This window comes from Mauremys reevesii, linkage group 15, assembly GCF_016161935.1.
Source record: "Mauremys reevesii isolate NIE-2019 linkage group 15, ASM1616193v1, whole genome shotgun sequence".
In the NCBI taxonomy this organism is placed as follows: domain Eukaryota; kingdom Metazoa; phylum Chordata; order Testudines; family Geoemydidae; genus Mauremys; species Mauremys reevesii.
The window spans coordinates 17,806,181-17,817,381 of NC_052637.1; the positions used below are offsets into that span (position 1 = coordinate 17,806,181).

Genomic DNA, 11,201 nt, shown 5'->3' on the forward strand with positions numbered 1-11,201 from the left:
AACACAGGCCAGAGAACTGTCCCCAGATAATTCCTATAGCAGAGCTGATAGAAAAGCACTCAATCCTGATTTTAAAATTCTCAGGGATAGAGAATGCATGATGAACCTTGGTAAATTGTTCCAATGCTTAATTACTCTCACTGTTAAAATGTACACCCGATATCTAGTCTGAATTTGTCTAGCTTCAGCTTCCAGCCAGTGAATTATGTTAGACTCTGCTCTGCTAGAATGAAGAGCTTATTATTAAACATTTGTTCCTCATCTAGGTACTTATAGACTGTGATCAAGTCACCCCTTCACCTTCTCTTCTCTCTGAGCTACTTGAGTCTATCACAATAAGGCAGGTTTTTTAATACTTTAGTCATTCTTGTGGCTCTTCTCTGAACCCTCTTCAATTTATCAACATCCTTCTTGAATTGTGGGCACCAGAACAGGATACATACATAATATTCTCTAATATAATACAATATTAAAATGTACATATGCCTATAAAAGTGCAAACAAGCCTAGTCGAAGTGAGATAGCTTGACTTTCTCTCATTGAAAAATTAATTGAAATGGACACGTTCTGGTGAGACATTTTGATTTTGATTAAATGGTATTTTTTGACGGAAAACTGTTCAGTTGCAAATATTTTGACCAGCCCTAACCACGGGTGCGTCCTTGAATCTCCTCTCCCAGGGGAATGGGAGTGAAAGGGACTGTCACTCTTTGTAACACATGCACACACACTGTGGGGCTGATCCCCATGAAACCTAAGGGAGTGGAAAAGGACCTCGAGTAGATCCCAAGCCAGCTGCTTCAGGGACCCCACAGATTCTATCACCTGAGGGGACAGGAACCCTTCCTCGTGACATCCCTGTAGAGGGCTCTCTGACCTGGGTCCATCAGAGCACACTGCTGCTCACTGAAATACACACATACCTCCTCGAAGGTCACCAGCTCCTGGAATAGCAAAAATCCCCCACTCAGTGAGCCACAGTCCCACCCGCTCAGTTACTGGCACCCTGAGTGCCCCTTATTAAATACATCTCAGCAGCTCATTCCCTTTTCAGCACCTTCTGTTCTTTCAGATTCATTGTTCCCACCTCCCACCAACAGCCCGTGACCATCCCCTACCTGAGCCGGCTGCTCTGCAGCCATTTCCTGTCCCTGACTCCTGGAGGATGGTTTGATCTGGAGTGAAACCTGGACGTTATCCTGCAGCCTGTCAGGGTGAGAAGGGCGAGTGGGGAGGTTTCAGAAGTGGCTTTTATCCATTTCTCACCCCAATTCCCCACAGGGTCTTTCTGTGGACAGAGGAATGAAGTTCACAGAGCGTTCAGCCTCCAGCCACCTGAACACACCTATACAGGAGAGCAGCTGGGCTCTCCTGTATCATAAGCTGGGCTGACAGCACCACCTATTATTAAGATTGCCCAGTGCACCATGTTTTAAGAGAGTGTTTTCAGTGGCTTATACTTTGCCAAACATAAACTGTTTGGCCTGATGTTTTCAATGCGAGATCTCTGCCCGAGGATGAAATAGTTGGGAAAATTTGAGCCAAAACAGTCCAGCCATTTCTGAGACTGAGGCTAGGAAAAAAATAGGTGGTTTTGCCCATGCTGAAAAATGTGGACACTCTTTTCTTTGAAAAGCTTGAGCGCCCCCCATGCTTCGGAGCAGGGTGTTGTAATGCAGCTTGTGTGTCCAGGGCAGGGGTGGGGAGGGTGCCTTTTGCCATGCTCGGGAAAATGCACCCGCAATTGGCTAATGTATATTATGTATAATAATGTGTATTTGAAAAATGCTGTTTGCACATGCTCAGCAGAGACTTCTTCGGTTTTAGCTGCTAAAATTGCTGAAGATTTCGTCCTCACTGAGCATGTTCAAGCCTCTCCCCACTCTTAATGCTGGCCAGACTGTGCATGCACCATCCTCAGAGAGCAACTGAACAAGCCCCATTCCCTCCCAGCTCCCGTACGCCTCACTAATCCCTGGAGCCCACTGCTGTGTATGCCAGCAGCCTGCTGACTGTCCCCATGGCAAAAAGAAACCCTTGTGCGCTGCCTCTAACCCAACCTACAGCACTCAGCGCTGACATGAGGCATAACTGATTCCTCTGAGTAAAGTCGTGCACCCCTCCTACTATCACAGTGACAGCTCCGCCAGCCTGCTCCAGTTAACCCCTCCACCAGTCAGTGCAGCTGCACCTAACGCAGCAAATTCAGGTGGGGTGCATGCTGGACTACAAATCTATGGAATAAAACCCAACGTCTCTCGGTCCCCTTCACATCTCCTTTGTATGGCAGCACTGTTATTGAACCCACTCCAGTGCGTAGGGCCAGCTTTGTGGGCCAGAGTTATGGCAAATGTAAGCCAAAAACGCCATTGCAAGCACACAGGGCCAGGGAAAGGTGAGGAGTAACAAATTGAGACAGGGAGACCTCCATACACCAGAATTTGCTACCACTGGCCCCAGGGGATGGAGGTAGAAAATTCTAACAGGGTAGCACAGAATGATACACCTGTTGTGTCAGATATTAATACCAGTAGCAAACTGGGACAGGCAGCAGTTTGTGACACTCTACCTGACTCTCCCTGCAACTGCTGCTCCAGGACATGGTGGGGCTGGGCACCAGAACCGAGAACAGGGAGCCTGTCTTCCCTACACTCTCAGTGACCCCCTTCAGGCACCCACGCAGCACCATGGAGGAAGTTGTATGATTAGAACGCAGTTGGAGCAAAGGCAGACCAGTCAGGGTAGGAGCGGGGAAGGAGCAGATTGGCACAAGGACTGGGACTGGATGTGGAGAGAAGGAAGCTGGGACTGGCTGGGCAAGGAGACTGGGAGCCATGGGGGAGACTGGGAGCCAATTAGGGAAATGGTGGGGATTGGGAGCCAGCTGGCTGTTGAGAAACATTGAGGTCAGGAGAGGAGCTGGGAGGAATTGGGGGAGACTGACATGGGCTGAACAGTCTCCCTAGGTTCTTGCACCCAGGCTCTGTCTAATTCTTGCCACTTCTTTCTGCATAGCAGTTGTAAGACAGTACCTTGCCTGTCCCACACACAGCTCAAACTCCCCACCAGGCTCTCCATTAATGCAGCATCCTTTGCACCCTGAGCAGGGGGACCGGAACCTGGGTTTCCCCCATGAGCACACTAACCACTGGGCAGCAGAGACTGTTTCACCCTCTCACTGGCCCAATGGATATTTAAATAGTGATGCATGGTGGAGCAGCTGCAACAGGCGAGACGGAGAGCCCACTGGCCAGAATACCCCATGGCCAGGGCACTTCCCTGAGAGGCAGGAAACCGTAATTAAAGTCTATGCTTCCCATCAGGCTGAGACAGGTGACCCAGGCTCAGTTCTCTCACCTTGGCTGAGTGCTCCAACCCCTCGGCTAGAGGCACCATTCCTCAATATTTTGAAAAACAGGTGAGGGCTCACAGCTGTGAATCCTGAGCAGAGGGAATGGGGAGGACTTAGGCACCTATGTGTCCCCTAGAGAGAGAGGGCTAAAGACTTACCCCTCTTCTCAGCATTTCCTACTGGATATCTCAGGCTGGTTTCCCTGCTAGCGGAGCCTGTTCCTAGTTGCCTTACTCTCCCCATTCACTGTACAATGAATGGTGCAGTGGTGCCTAACTCAGGCCTGTGCCTTCCACTAGGCAGCAGGCCTGTGCCTTCCACCTGTACATCAGGCATTGCAACCCAGGTGGAAAGTGGTCTAAGAAAAGTGGGAGGCCTGTCGTAACCTGAGAACAGGAGCTTTGGTAAGACAGCACTCAAAGTGTGTCCCTCAGAGACCCGGCTTCATTAAGCTGCTGGAATCCTGTGTCCAGTTTGGGGGTCCATAATTCAATAAGGATGTTGATAAATTAGAGGAAGTTCAGAGCAGAGCCATGACAACGATTAAAGGATTAGAAAACCTGCCTTACAGTTCTGGCAAACTACCACCTGGCAATTTCCTGGTCCCAACTGCTCTGTTATCACAGGCATTGGAGCTGCATCTTGATGTAGAATCATAGAAGATTAGGATTGGAAGAGACCTCAGGAGGTCATCTAGTCCAAACCCCTGCTCAAAGCAGAACCAACACCAACTAAATCATCCTAGCCAGGGCTTTGTCAAGCCAGGCCTTAAAAACCTCTAAGGATGGAGATTCCACCACCTCCCTGGGTAACCCATTCCAGTGCTTCACCACCCTCCTAGTGAAACAGTGTTTCCTAATATCCAACCTAGACCTCCCCCACTGCAACTTGAGACCATTGCTCCTTGTTCTGTCATCTGCTACCACTGAGAACAGCCGAGCTGCATCCTCTTTGGAAACCCCCTTCAGGTAGTTGAAGGCTGCTATCAAATCCCCCTTCACTCTTCTCTTCTGCGGACTAAATAAGCCCAGCTCCCTCAGCCTCTCCTCATGAGTCAAGTGCCCCAGCCTCCTAATTATGCCCTCTGTTGGACTCTCTCCAATTTGTTCCCATCCTTTCTGTAGTGAGGGACCCAAAACTGTACACAATACTTCAGATGTGGCCTCACCAGTGCCATAGAAGGGAATAATCACTTCCCTCAATCTGATGGCAATGCTCTTACTAATGTAGCCCAATATGCTGTTAGCCTTCTTGGCAACAAGGGCACACTGTTGACTCATATCCAGCTTCTCATCCACTGTAATCCCCAGGTCCTTTCTGCAGAACTGCCACTTAGCCAGTCAGTCCCCAGCCTGTAGCAGTGCAACTGATTCTTCCGTCCTAAGTGCAGGACTCTGCACTTGTCCTTGTTGAACCTCGTCAGATTTCTTTTGGCTCAATCCTCCAATTTGTCTGGACCTTATCTCTACCCTCCAATATATCTACCTCTCCCCCCAGCTTAGTGTCATCCACGAACTTGCTGAGGGTGCAATCCATTCCATCATCTAGATCATTAATGAAGATGTTAACAAAACTGGCCCCAGTACCGACCCCTGGGGCACTCCACTTGATACTGGCTGCCAACTAGACACCGAGCCATTGATCATTACCCGTTGAGCCCGACAATCTAGCCAGCTTTCTATCCACCTTATAGTCCATTCATCCAATTCATACTTCTTTAACTTGCTGGCAAGAATACCATGAGAGACCCTATCAAAAGCTTTGCTAAAGTCAAGGTATATCACAAATATTTAATAATGGGCTCTTCAATTTAGCAGAGAAAAGTCTAACATGAACCAACAGCTGGAAGTTGAAGCTAGAGACCCAAACTGGAAATGAGGTGTAACTTTCTAACAGTGAGTGTAATTAATCACTGGAACAACTTACCAAGAATTGTGGTAGATTCTCCATCCCTGACCATTTTTAAATCAAGACTGGGTATTTTTCTAAAATATCTGCTCTAGGAATTAGTTGGGGGCAGTTCTCTAGCCTGTGCTGTGCAGGAGGTCAGACAATGGTCCCTTCTGACCTGAAAATGTATGAAAAAAAGTCTTTTGCCAAGTCTGCAACCCCTGGAGATGCTTCACTCCCCCGGCAGGCACACACACTTTAAGCACTGGTTCCAACGTGGAGTCTAGTCCCTTTGGGCTTTAGCCCTTGGAGACTCCAAGCAATGGAGAATCTGCTCCCTAGGTAATTGGTTCCCATAGATAATTACACTGACAGTTAAAAACTCTGCTCCTTAAAACAGGGGGATCGAAGACAGTATCTATGCAGGGAGAAGCTTTCTGAGACTACAAGGCTCTCCACTTGAGCAGATAAAGACAAAACAAGATCCAGTGGTTGGAGTTGGGAGTCAGTAAGTTCAAACAGGAAATGAGACGAGTGTGATCACAGTGAAGCATCAGAACAGAATACCAGCTGGCTGGGCTGGATATAGGGATTACTGGGTGAGGAGCTCTGGTCTGTGTGATGCAGCAGGACAGGACAGATGATCACAATGGTCCCTTCTGGCCTTAAAATTGGTGATAACAAATATTTACTGTAACTACATCGAACCACCACAAACTGGATCACAGGTTAGAAAACACAAGTTCTTCCAAGTGAGAGCTGGGATCGATCCTTCTGTATCATGTTTTCAACTCTGGTGATACTGTATTACTGCAAGTCTCACACTATTTAGAGTTCATACAGCCCCAGTTCCTGGAGTCTTGTGCTCACCTGTGAATCTCAGGTAGCTAGCTAGCTTGCTTTCTTGTTAGTTTCCAGCCCTTGTGGTTGGAGAGAACACACAATTCTTTAAAGGCTTGAAAAGCAAAAGATAAATAAAAAGAATCCAATCTGTGTTAGTTTTTTTTTTTTAACATGATTTTAAAATCCATCTTGTTGGACTGTGGTGCATGACTTTTTAGCATTTGGGGTCAGCAATTTTTTATGATATTTTGTAGCATTAACATTCTAGGTATGGAGTACGTACAAAACCCAGTCATCCTACCAATATATTTCTAGAGGCTGAGCTGGTAAAGTCGATTGCTCGGAGCTTTGCCATTCCTGACTAATACAATCATTTCAAACAAACAGGGCCGCCCAGAGGGGGGGGGCAAGAGGGGCAATTTGCCCCAGGCCCCGAGCCCCACAGGGGCCCCCACCAGAGTTTTTCGGGGGCCCCGGAGCGGGGTCCTTCACTCCCTCCGGGGGGCCCGGAAAACTCTTGCGGGGCCGGGCGCAGGAGCTTCTTCTGCTCCCGGTCTTCGCCGGCGGGGGGTCCTTCCGCTCCGGGGCGGAAGGACCCCCCGCTGGCGAATTACCGCCGAAGACGGAGCAGGACCCGCCGCCGAAGTTCAGCCCGGTCTTCGGCGGTAATTCGGCGGCGGGGGGGCCCTTCCCTTCCGGGACCCGCCGCCGAAGTGCCCCGCAGACCCGCGGCGGGGGCCCCCCTCCGCCGAATTACCGCCGAAGACCGGGCTGAACTTCGGCGGCAGGTCCGGCTTCGGCGGTAATTCGGCGGCGGGGGCCCGCCGCGGGTCTTCGGGGCACTTCGGCGGCGGGTCCCGGAACGGAAGGGCCCCCCGCTGCCGAAGACCCCGGGCCCCCGGAATCCTCTGGGCGGCCCTGCAAACAAACAGTCATGCCATGCCATGATGTTACTCCCTGGGGCTAAGTCAAAGCTTGCTCCATTTGCAATCTGCTTCTTTCAGGGCCTCTTTCACCTAAAGCCCAACAACAAAGAACACCTCTCAGACAAAGGCTCTCATCCCCAGTGCAGGCACAGTGCAGAGATCCAAGTGCAATATCCCACAGAGCTCACTGCCCAGCGGTCACTTTGTTCTGCACCGACCCAGCCCCTCCCAACCGGCCTAAACCCACCCACCGACATTTTAACCCCCCTCCGCAGTAACAGTCTCTGAACCAATAGCTAGAAAAGAGCAGAATCCAAGGAGCCGCTTTGGGGATCACCCTGACACTGTCCCCCGGGCAGCACATTCCCCCAGCAGCGCGGGGACCAGGCAGAGGCAGGAACTGGCTTTTCCTCTCCCCGCCCCTCACCTTGTCCCAGGAAAGTCCATGTGCCCCGGGGTGCTGCAGGGAATGGGGCTGGGCAGGGCTGGGAGCCGGGACCGACCTCCCCACTGATCGTCCTGCCAGGCTCTGCCCCTGTCTCCCTCCCGCCCCCTCCTCTCGGGCTGGGAGACTCGGTCCCTGGCCCAGCCCGGGGCTGTTCGCTCCCCAGACCTGGCTCGGCTCCTGCAAGCGCTCAGGGGGGCAGAGCTGGGGTGTGTGTGTCAAGGAGAGCAGCAGCTCTGGGTCTCGCAGACAGGAGCGGATGCCTATCTGGGGTGACTAGATAGCAAGTGTGAAAAATTGAGACTTTGGGGGGGGGGACGGACGACAGTGGGTATAGCTGGGGACAGGCCAGATAATAGGACGTCTGGTCACCCTATGCCAACCTCCAGCCCTTTCACCCAGGTCTCTCCCCTCACCTGGAGTCTGCGGCTCAGGAGCTGGTGTCGGCAGAGCCCGGGGCTGGTTCCAGCCCCCGCAGAGAGTCCCCCCGGCTGGGCACAGAGGGGCGCTAGGGAAGGGCTCTCTCCGCACACACCCCACTGGGGAGCAGCAGCTCAGTCTGGCTTTTGGACACTACAGATGAAGCAGCAGCTGTGACCCAGGAAGCTCAACCCCGGATCTGCTCAGCAAAGAGGTTGCAGTGATCAGCATCTTCCCTTCTTTGCAATAGCCAGAGCCCTCTGGTGGCCACAGCTCAGGAGCCCTAGGCACAGACGTGCTGCATGGCAGGAATCCGGCCAGAGACCTGCCTGAGCAGTTACAAACCAATTCTGGAAACTGGGATGGAAACAAAAAAAAAAAAGGATTTTTTAATTTTCTTTTTGGGTTGTGAAATTTTCCATCCATAGTGTGACTGAAGGTGGTTGTGTATCATGTTCAAAATATGAGCTTTCTAAAAAGAATATCTGTAACCAACCATATATATATATACCTATATTTTAAATTCCACCATGTGACAAAGACAACCAAGTTTTAGGCTTGACTTCCCACCCTGCATTACTAAAAAAAGTAAGTAAGTGCATGTGATTTGCAGATGATACAAAACTACTCAAAATAGTTAAATCCCAGTCAGACTGACAGTTGAGAATGGATCTCACAAACCTGGTTGACTGGGCAGATGGCAGATGAAATTCAGTGTTGATAAATGCAAAGTAATGCACATTGGAAATCATAACCCCAACTATACATATAAAATGATGGGTCTAAATTAGCTGTTTCCACTCAAGAAAGAGATCTTAGAGTCATTGTGGATAGTTCTCAGAAAACATACACTCAATGTGCAGTGGCCAGGGCTGGCTCTGGCTTTTTTGCCACCCCAAGCAAAAAAAAAAAAAAAAAAAAAAAAAAAAAGGGGGGGCCGCCGGAGCGGCAAAGCAGGGGGAAAAAAAAACCACAGTGCGGCCAGAGCGGCAAAGCGGGGTGGGGGGAACAAAAAATGCAGCGGCTGGAACGGCAAAGCAGGATGGGGGGAACTGCAGCACAGCCGGAGCAGCAAAGCAGGGGGAAAAAAAACAACAAAAAACCATGGTGCGGCCGGAGCGGCAAAGCAGGTGAAAAAAAAAAAAAGAAAGAAAACACGGCACAGCCAGAGCGGCAAAGCAGAAGTGGGGGGGAAACCTGCAGCACAGCCGAAGTGGTAAAGCAGGGGAAACAAAAACAAAAAAATGGCACAGCTGGAGTGGCAAAGCAGGTGAAAAAAAACCCTGCGGCACGGCTGGAGCAGCAAAGCGGGGGGGAGAGACACGGCGCGGCTGGAGCGGCAAAGTGGGGGGGGACAAAACAAAAACACAGAGCGGCAAAGCGGGGGAGGAGCGGGAATGGCGCGTCTGGCAAAGCAGGGGAAAAAACAAAACAAAAAAACCCCTACAGGGCGGCTGGAGCCAGGGTGCAGTGGGACTCCCTGTGCTGCAGAGTGTGCACCCAGTCTAGTGGGGGGGGGAGAAAGAGAAGGGGGGCGGCCAGGGCTTCAGCGGAGCGCTCACCCTGCAGCCCCGACCGCCGCACCGCCTGCCAGGAGGGCTCTGAGCTGCTCCGGTTGTCAGGGAGGGAAGGACGCTGGCTGCCCTGCCGAGTTTGCTGCAGGACGTTCCCCTCCTCCACCCCCTACAGGGCGGTCAGAGCAGCAAAAAAAAAAAAAAGTGGCCGTGCTGCTCTAGGATTGGATGGAAACCGCCCCCTAGAATCTGCCGCCCCAAGCACGAGCTTGCTCAGCTGGTGCCTGGAGCCGGCCCTGGCAGTGGCAGTCAAAAAAGCGAACACAATGTTGAGAATCATTAAGATAGGGATAGATAATAAGGCAGAAAATATCGTATTGCCAGTGGTGAGCTCCAGCCGGTTCGCACCGGTTCGCATGAACCGGTTGTTAAATTTAGAAGCCTTTTTAGAACCGGTTGTTCCAGGACAACCAGTTCTAAAAAGTTTTTAAATTTAACAAAGGCTCGGGCAGCTGTCCACCCGGCCCCCGGCCCTAGTTCACCTCCCCCTCTCCCCTGAATGCTCCGCCCTCCTTCTCCTCCCTGTCCCCTGCTTCCCGCGAATCAGATGTTCGCAGGAAGCCTAAAACAAGGAGCAGGCAGGTAAGCCGGGCGGGGGGGGGGGGGGGCGGAACGGCGCGCGTGGCCCAGTCCAGTTCCACTTGAGCGGCTCCCCCTGGCCCCGGCCAAGCATCCCCAGCTCGAGCTGGTCCCGGCTGAGCGGCTCCGACCCGGTCCAGCTCGGGACCCGTGGCACCGGCTCCAGTGCCAGCCCGGGGAGTCGGGTCCCGCGGCTCCGACCGAGCGGCTCCAGCCCGACCCAGCCCGGGGAGTCGGGTCCTGCGGCTCCGGCCGAGCGGCTCCAGCCCGACCCAGCCCGGGGAGTCGGGTCCTGCGGCTCCGGCCGAGCGGCTCGGCCCCGGTGCCGGCCCAGGGAGTCAGGTCCCGCGGCTCCGGCTGAGCGGCTCCAGCCCGACCCAGCCCGGGGAGTCGGGCCCCGCGGTTCCGGCTGAGCGGCTCGGCCCCGGTGCCGGCCCGGGGGGTCGGGTCCCGCGGCTCCGGCCGAGCGGCTCCAGCCCGACCCGGCCTGGGGAGTTGGGCCCTGCGGTTCCGGCCGAGCAGTGCCTGCTCTGGCCCGGCCCGGCTCGGGGAGTTGGGCCCCGCAGCGCCGGTCGTGGTCCCGGCGGAGTGGACTTGGTCCCGGCCCCAGGCAGTGTGGTAAGGGGGCAGGGAGGGGGTGTTCGGTGGGTTGTGGGGGGGTGGATAGGGGTCAGGGCAGTCAGAGGGCAGGGAACAGGGTGATTGAATGGGGGCAAGGGTCACGGGGAGCAGTCAGGAAAGAGCAGGGTTGGATGAGGTGGTGGGGGCACTCAGGGACAGAGAGAAGGGGTGGTTGGATGGGGTAGGGGTCCTGGGGGGCCATCGAGAATGCGAGGAGGGGTTGGGTGGGGCAGCAAGGGGCAGTCAGGGGACAGGGAAGGGGGGGATGGGTCAGGGGTCCCGGGGGGTGTCAAGGAACATGAGGGGTTGGATGGGGCACGACCCCCCCCTCGGGAGGTGAGGAGGAGGGAACCTGTTGTTAATATTTTGGCAGCTCATCACTGCGTATTGCCTCTATATAAATCATGGTATACATCTTGAATAGTGTGTGTAGATGTTGTAGGGGTTGGACTAGATGACCTCCTGAGGTCCCTCCCAACCCTGAGATTCTATGATTCTATGTGGTCACCCCATCTATCTATCTATCTATCTATCTATCTATCTATCTATCT

At 52.9% G+C, this 11,201-nt stretch overlaps 1 protein-coding gene across 1 annotated transcript in view; it reads right to left on the reverse strand.

Moving 5' to 3' along the window:
• LOC120383121 (zinc finger protein 271-like) overlaps nucleotides 1–8,075 on the reverse strand; it is a 42,064-nt gene extending 33,989 nt beyond the window's left edge. Inside the window, exon 1 of the mRNA XM_039500746.1 lies at nucleotides 7,873–8,075. The gene's annotated coding sequence lies outside the window, so the exon portion shown is untranslated. The remainder of the gene's footprint in view (nucleotides 1–7,872) is intronic.
• Nucleotides 8,076–11,201: the final 3,126 nt, after the last annotated feature.